Consider the following 6,875-nt stretch of genomic DNA (forward strand, 5'->3'; position numbering starts at 1 on the left):
ATTTGTCTGTCTAGTGCGAACCTTCTCACAGTCAAATCCCGAAAAAAAACGAAAAACGCAACGAAAATCGAAACGAAAACAAAGAACGCGCTAATTAAAAATGCTAAAGTTTTAAGCTTCTCATTCTGGAAACAAAAAAAAAAAATAAATAAAACACAAAAACCAAAAAAAAAAAGAGAAGAGAATTCCAGCCTCCTTTTCAGCTGTCCATTTGGAGAGGTTGGGAGCTGCTGCTTTTGCTGCTGCTACAATTTCAATACGAGAAGAGTTCGCTTCGATTCTGTTCAGGGTTCTTTTTGGTTTTTATTTTGATGTTGTTGTTGCTGTTGTTGTTGTTGCTGTTGCTGTTGTTGTTGCTGTTGTAGTAGTAGTAAACACAACACGGCTGTCGATTTTTGTCGGCTGTCAGTTTGGCTGGCTACAGCCGGACATGGATGGGTGTGTGATGGAGAGACGAGGTTCGGTTGACTGAGCAGGGACGTGGGGGAGTCGGGGCCAGTGGAGTAGCCCTTGTGCCGGGGCCAAACCATTCATCTTTAGCCGGTTCGAAGGTTTTTTTTTTGGCTGGTCATTTGTTGGGTTAGCGTGTTGCTTATCCAGACCTTTGAGAAAAATTTCCAATGAAATGCTGCAACAGGATTCAACATTCTGGGCTTTATAGGCATTTTAATTAGTTGAAGCAAAAATTTGTAGCTGATCCCCAAAAATAAAAAAGAACCCCAAACTTAAGAGACCACCTAGGTCAAACAAATGATTTTCCATTCATACAAATATATCTACATATTTGTATCGGTTTTCCACCTTCTTCTCCTTCATAAAGATCAACAATTTCCCAATTGATTAGCAGTTAATGGGCTTTAAGAAATCTTCTAAATGAAGTGATTTACGTATCTCGTTGGAGGATTACGATCTTTAGAATTTAATATTCAATTTAATTTTCGAAAATCCCCGAATGAAATTAAACTGTCGACTTAAGGTTCAGGGCTGAGCCGAAACAGGCGACACTCATCCGGACACTGACAAGTGTACGATCCACCACCACCACCACAATGCCACCACCACCACCATCACCACCATCATGACCATTATCACTGGCATCTGGAATTCAGTTCATCAAAAAAAAAAAAAAAAAGGAGACGAAAAAACTTGCCACAATTTTTTATTGTTTATTTAATTATAAGCAAGTGGGCGGTGGAAGGTTGCCCCGAGGCACTTGAAAATTGTAACAGCAAAAATGATAAACGATTAACCCTTGAGGCCGACAAAACTCACTCCACTTGCACAGCTGTTGGGTTTTTTTTTTCGTTTTTGGTGTCTGTGCGTAACATTTAGCGAATCAAAAGGAAAAACCGCTGATGATGTTGATGATGATGCAGTGGTGGGGTGGTTTGGCTAGGTTTCACCCGGTTGCTGCCTGTCTGTCTGACTACCTTGGCTGCACTTACAGCCACGAAAATGTAATAAAAACGTGCGTCTTCCAGTTCATGTAAATCATGTCAAGCGGCGAGTGGCGCAAAATATTTTGTAAAGTACAAAAAGCTAAAAGTACACACAAATGATAGGGAATCCATCGAGATCGAAACGAACTTCTTATACCCTAGACTCACTGTAATATAGTGTGTTTGCCAAGCCTATTACTCATGTCAAAACCAAAAGTACACAAATTGTGTCAAATGTGTCAACATGTTTTAAGTATTTGCATAAACTAAACTTACTTGATTTTGTTTAGTCATCAAACGATTAAATATTTAATTTTCTTGCTGTTAAGCATTAGACATGAATTGGACTTGAATATTTTATTATAAAGTTATTCGTTGGTTCTTAAACTAGAATGATGTAATTATAATACTTCTGAGTGAATAAAATATTCAGAATTGAATTAGAGATTTACATATGTATGTATGTAAGAAAATATCGAAACTTTCCATAAATTTTTTAATTTTCCTAATTTTTTTCTAAATGTAAGGTTTGGTTTGGTTTGTTTCGTTGAAGATCAGTTGTGATATTTATATAGTTCATAATCTTTTACTATCGAAATTTTCCATAAATTTTTTAAAAATACTTTTGAATGACTAAAATATTAATGATTTAGAGACTTACATATCGAAAATATCAAAATTTTCCATCAATTCTTTAATTTTGCCAATTTTGTTCTATATATAAGATTTGGTTTGTTTCGTTAGAGATCAGTTGTGATATTTATATAGTCCATTATCTTTTACTAGGGGTTAGTCGAAAACTAAAACCTCTGGAAACTCCTCTTGGGTATAAAAAAATCTAGATTATAATTTTGGTATAAGATTTCTGGTTAAAATGTTGCGTTACCCATTTCAATTGTAATTTACTTTGTCATATCTACAATTTGTTTCTTTACATGTTTAAATTATCGCTATCTACTTAGTTATATTTAAATTCTAATGTATTCATTAATGCCTTTAAATATCAGTTAATTTTATGGATGGATAACTATTCTAGATATAGCTGAGAGAATAGAATAGTACCATTTAAACAATTTGCTTAGTTATTGCTATTTATACTAAAGATTTTAAAGTCAATTCTAGTTATAATCACTGCACATTTTCAAATTGTGTACAAATTATGTTAAAAGGCACAAATCAAAGTCAAACAAAAAAGCAATACGAGTTTTGCAAAGTTAAAGGATGATTAAACTCTACCCGATTTGTGCTCTCCATATACATAAGTCCGTAAAGAACTCTTTAAGTTCTTGTAGGAACTTTATAAAAATGCTTTTTACTGGCGATTAACAAACAGTGCAATGAAATCATAATTTCCCATTGCCAAGGGTATTTGAGAATGGAGAAGTAGCTGCCGGTACACAAATGAGCATCAGGCATCCTGGCGATTTGCAGTTGGATGCTGATCGCAATCACCAAAGTGGTAGTAAGGTAAGTCGAATGTCTCCCCAGCATCGGTCTTAACATCAGCGGCTTAGTCTTGGCCGAGTCCAGGGCGTCGGGCGTCGGGCATCGGGAGTTGGGAGTTGGGAGTCGGGCGTCTGTTGGCGTGAACGTGCAAACATGTTGCACATGAGAGAGGCTGCCGCTAAAGTACTTGTACTTGTCATATTGTTATGGATTTATGGCAACACGTATAGCGCTATAAAAATGACATATGCATGTGTATGGGTTATGGGGTTTTGGGTTATAGAAATCATCTCCTTTTGGCTTAGTTCTCTCTTGCATGCTGCATTTCTGGGTGCAGTTGCGCTCACATGTTGCTGCTTACATAAATCGATTGGCAACATGAGCACGCGCAGCCAAAGTTGATGAAGCTGCATCGTAGGTATCTTGCCACAACCCACCCCACCTCACACCCCTTATAGCACTTCACCGCCCCTGTGTGTGTGATACAGATCGGTTGGGTTGTCGCTAATTAATCGCCTTTGTTCGTGTTATAATTTGGTGCGTATGAAACATGTTTGCCTTACTGATTTTGCAATTGGATTTTGGTTTAGAATTTTAGGGGCGGATCTTTACTTGGGCTTAGGGTGGTTTCCGCTTAAATGAGGCATACATAACTCAACTGACATGATAGTTTTTATTCAGGTTTTTTGTTGTTATTCTTTTTTTTTTTGTGACATGTGTGAGGTTCTCAGGGTCTGACAAGTGTAGGGCAAGTTGGTGCAAATTGCAACTGAATCAGGTGCATGATTTTGATGAATGATAGTAAAAGAGTATCCGCAGGTTCATTAATTTTAGGGTGAGTCTGTTTTTGGGAGAGTAGAGCAAGATAAACAGATGTATCAATCAGTTCAATCCTTTTTTCAGTAGTAATACTTATGAATTTTTGTCAATCTTGTTAAAAACTTATAGTTAAAGATGAAACTTCCTTTGCACGGCGTTCTTTTATCATTTTGTGAAATGCTTTTGCCTTATTTTTGCTCTTAGGTCATATTTCATATAATGTTTTTAAAAACAAAAATATGGCCAATAAATCTTTTAACCCAACACAAAGCCAATAAAAACGTTCATAAACAACTAACCTAAGGCAATGTTGTTTATCACTTCTACCAGTTGGTAAGTGCAACCGCAGCCACCGTAAAAACACTTGAAAAATCTGTCATAAAAATTTTGTGTTTGAAGTTGTGTAAAACCAACTGCTTGAAATTGCCAACATATTTGCCTCTTGGCTTAATGATCCGAGGGCGGGTATGAAGAGTAGTCCAAGTAGTGGTAGTAATCGTGGTGGTGGTGTTACTGGTGATGGTGTGGATGGTGGTGGATTTGTTAGTTTTTGATTATTCAATATGTTTGATTTTTGGATCAATGTCGCGTGCTAAGAAAAATGAATAAATTTATATGAAGCAAAATGTTATTGTGCCACTTGTACAGCTGTCTGACTCAATAACTTTGTTAATTCTGCATGTGGCTGGAAAAATGAAAGCTAATTTTAACAAAGAAATGCCATTAGAGCTCGCCAACACACACACAACACACACACACACTCACACCCATACACATTCACACAAAGATCTGCTGAAAAAAACACCTGTAAGATGTTGGCTATTAGCTGAAATCAAAACGAAAACGGCAACAAACAAGAAAAGACAATGTAAACCACAGTGAAGCACAGCAGCGCAAAAAGCAAACGAGAAAAAAAAAATCAAATCTCTAGAGACATGAGACTCTCGGGTTGGTCACAATGAGAGCCACCAACGCAAAACTAGTTGCTGTTGTTGTTGTTATTGTTGGTCGTCGTTGGTTTTAGCCAATTTTGATATAACTGAAAGCGTCAATTATACGTGAAATTTATGATGCCGTGTGAAGAATAACACCAACTTGCAACATATTTGGACAGCGTACAATTGCCGCTCTGGGGATTGTGTCTGCTGCCGATGCTGCCGCCAATGTTGTGGTTGTTGTTGTTGTTGTTGCAGTTGCTTTTCTTCTTGTTGCTAGATGTGTAAGCTGATAATAGGCATTGTGGTGCAGTTTTTCTGTTGCCTCCTCAAAAAGATGACAAAGGAGCTGGACCCAAGACGCCCACCAAAAAGGTAACTTAAGTAAAAGAGAGACCGACCAAGAGAGAGAGAGAAGGAGAGCTTGCTCAAAAAACCAAAAAAAAACTTCCATAAACCAATGGCTAGAGAAGACATTTTGGGCACACACCAAGTCAATTTGTTTTATCTATTGTCGAACAAGAGTCATGTCACAACGGCACAATGAGATTTAGTATGTGTTGTTGTTGTTATTGTTGCTGCTGCGACTGCCAGTTGTTGTGGGCAGACAGTACGGTTTTCGATCCGTTGTTGCAGTTGCAGTCTGGGCTATAACAACAATGGATGCGGCAGCGCAAATCAGCAACATGATTCGATATTTAGATATGCGCCGCCAAGAAATATGAGCCGCTAACAACAGCTTAGGGGCAACAACAAAGATGCTGCCGCTTTACTGTGGTTGCAAACATACCAAAACGGGACTCTTTTATTGGCCATGCATTGAATGGGGGAAATGTAAACATTTAAGAACTTAATAAATAAATGCTATTGAAGGCTTTGATTGTTAATAAATATTAGACGAGATTGGGTTAGAGTTTTGAGAGAGAGAACCACTGTGCATCTAGTGGCCCGTTGAATGCATGTAATTGCCCAGTTTGTTGCTTAAGTCTTTTGTTTTGTCCCATGTCGAGTGCATTTAAATTTGATTTATACACGCTTGAGTTGCATATAATTGGGTGGAAGTCGCCGCCGCCACCGCCGTCGCCGTTCTGTCTGCCATACTGACAATAATTGGCTATCCCAAAAATGGCCAACATACCAACAATAACACACACACACACACACACAAAAAGGAGGTATTTACTGTGAGGGCGAGAGAAATTCCCAAAGTTCTTGGGGGCTCAGGTGTTAATTGCAATACCCCAAGCGTGCGCTAGCCGTTTCAAAATGCCTCCGAATGCCCTGCAGCAGCATTTTAACTAGATCTAGAGCAATACACAAAGTGGACGCCTTCTTGCTACCGCACAGTGGCCGCATTTATAAACATAATTAAGTTGAAATCATAAAAAACACAAAGATCGCCTCGGGATGAAGTCAGTCTACGCATGCGTGCAGCAGCCGAAGAAGCCTAACGAAACGAACACCAACTTCGTCGCAGCTGCAGCTCCCCAGCTCTCTCCATATATATATATATATATATATATATATATGTATGCTCCATTAACAAGTCAGACCCCAGAGGCTATGGAAGCGACAACCAATCAGCGCCTGGCTAAAGAGCACACACACAATTCATATTCAAAGAGCAAAAGTAAAACCGGTTCAAAGTGCTAAGAGAGCGGCACTTAAACACGCGGAGAGATAGCAGCGAGTGGAGTGAGTCTCTGAGCCGGAGATGACAAAGCTCGGAGTGAATGTGCCCAGCGGCAGTCAGTCGTAACTCGAAGCCTGAAGCGCACGCAAGCAGTAGACAAGGCAAGCGGAAGCTGAAGCTGAGCATACAAATTCTCTACGTTCTCCCTAGAGTAGTTGCCCAGTTGCGTTTGCGCCGTATACGCGACGGTTTTTTTTTTCGGTGGTTGATGACGACGACGACGACTTCGGCTCTCTTAAGCGCTTGCTCCGCCCCACACTGCTTGAGGGCTGAAAACAACAAAAATAGCCGCAGGATTCGGTTTGCTTTCGGTCGAGTTCGAGTCGCAATTTAGTCGAGTTCGGTGCTTCAAGCGGTGATGAGCACACAATTTCTGCACAACGGTAAAAATGTCACCCACCCCTACCTCCCCCCCCCCACTCAACACAATCGATGGATTACTATGATTGCGTGTGATCGGTGATCTCCCTCTTTCTCTCTGTCTATGTCGGTCTCGCTCCCTTTTGCTTACAACAATTGTATCAATCAATCAACAATAAATTG

Source organism: Drosophila willistoni, chromosome 3R (assembly GCF_018902025.1).
Source record: "Drosophila willistoni isolate 14030-0811.24 chromosome 3R, UCI_dwil_1.1, whole genome shotgun sequence".
Taxonomy (NCBI): domain Eukaryota; kingdom Metazoa; phylum Arthropoda; class Insecta; order Diptera; family Drosophilidae; genus Drosophila; species Drosophila willistoni.